Genomic DNA, 1,820 nt, shown 5'->3' on the forward strand with positions numbered 1-1,820 from the left:
TGCATGATTTTAATTGTTTTTAATTTTAAGTTCTTTGAATCACAACTCTCTTCATCTAAATTCTTGATTGTCCAACTAAGACGCGATTAGCGAACTAGTGCTTGAAAATTATGTTCCTCGTGGGAACGATCTCGTACTCCGGTACACTTTATTACTTTCACGATCGGTGCACTTGCCGAGTCGCAACAAGTTTTTGGCGCCGTTGCCGGGGATCGAACTCTTCAACATTAGAAGTAACTAATTAACTTTTAGATTGGACGTTTTAATTTTCTGCACTTTATACATTCTTCAAAAATATTTTTCTGCATTAAAATTCTGCATCAATTTTCTGCATTCATTGTTTGTTTATTTTTTATTTTTTTCTGTTTTTCTGTTTTGTCTTTTTTCTATTTTTCTGCACATCTTTTCAATCTTAGTTTGTGCAAGGTACTCTTAACCCGCGAATCTTATAGTTTGATCCCGAGATAGAAAAGACAGAAAGGAAACTTAGGAAAGACGAAAAGCAAAGAAAGCGAAGGAAACAAAGGCATCAACTTCGACGGAACCAAAAGAGGAACCTGAGGAGGAACCTATGGCAGAAAATAATCACTCGCTCCAAGGACGTTGGGGGATTACATGACCCCAGCTCGAGTCCCATAGACGACAAGCATTGTTAGACCAAACATAGAGGCTAAAAACTTTGAACTGAAGCCGGCACTGCTGCAACTGATTCAAAAAGAACAGTTCGCTGGAGGAAGCACAGAGAACCCTTATAGTCATCTCGATAACTTCTTACTTTACTGTGATACATTAAAAGTAAATGGAGTTCCTCGTGATGCTATCTTGCTCAGGCTATTTCCATGCTCACTGAAGGATGAAGCAAGAGATTGGCTGCAGTCTCTACCTGAAGGAAGCATAACCAATTGGGATGACTTAGCAAGAAAATTCTTGGCTAGATTTTTCTCAGCTTCAAAGATGGCAAGGCTCAAGTCGAAGATCACTGCTTTTGAACAACAAGAAAGAGAATCTTTGTACGAGGCTTGGGAACGATTCAAAGGAAAACTCAGGAAGTGTCCTCAACATGGAATTGAAGCATGGAGAAAGCAAGAATCTTTTTCCAAGGGATGACATCCACCACAAGAACACTGGTAAATGCTGCTACAGGAGGCTCCCTGAAAACAAAACTCCAGAGGAAGCGCTAGAATTGCTGGAATCCTTAGCTTCTCAAGAATTTGACAATGCCCCAGCCCCAGTTGCACCAAGAAGATCAGGAATCATGAAGCTTGAAGGCTGTGATGCACTCTTAGCCCAGAATGAACAAATGCTACAAATGTACAAGAAACAACAAGAACAATTAGATGCTCTTAATAAAAAATTTAATTCTTCTCAAGTTTCTACTGTTTCTAATATTAATATTAAATGTGGTATTTGTGAAGAGGCTCATGCGACTGAGGATTGTGACTACATCAGAAACACTGAAAAGTCACCAGCGGAGGTCAATGAAGTCTGGTATGATCAAAAGAACCCGAACAATCCATGAAGGAATCAATATGGTAATCAAGGGTGGAAGAATCCTAACCAACACCCTGGATTGAGTTACAAATCAAATTACCAGTTGAATCCTCTTATGCCGTTGCAACAACAAACTCAAGGCACCACGTCAGAATGGGAAAAGGTTGTTGCACAACTATCTAAGACAACATCCGACTACATTCAAAATGTCGATGCCTTCAGAGATGAAACAAGAGCTTCGTTCTGAAATCAAGAAGCTTCGATCCGGAACTTGGAGACTCAAATTGGTCAGCTGTCAAGACAGTTCACTAAAAGAACTCAGGGCACCT

At 39.8% G+C, this 1,820-nt stretch overlaps 1 non-coding gene across 1 annotated transcript; it reads right to left on the reverse strand.

Annotated features, from left to right (window-relative positions):
- Positions 1–960: 960 nt before the first annotated feature.
- LOC133301408 (small nucleolar RNA R71) lies at positions 961–1,067 on the reverse strand. The gene has a single exon (XR_009750191.1). It is a non-coding gene; the product is annotated as a small nucleolar RNA R71 (small nucleolar RNA).
- Positions 1,068–1,820: the final 753 nt, after the last annotated feature.

The sequence above is a fragment of the Gastrolobium bilobum genome, unplaced genomic scaffold (assembly GCF_033153095.1).
Source record: "Gastrolobium bilobum isolate Gb01-03AN ecotype WA unplaced genomic scaffold, APGP_CSIRO_Gbil_v1 utg73563, whole genome shotgun sequence".
Taxonomy (NCBI): Eukaryota; Viridiplantae; Streptophyta; class Magnoliopsida; order Fabales; family Fabaceae; genus Gastrolobium; species Gastrolobium bilobum.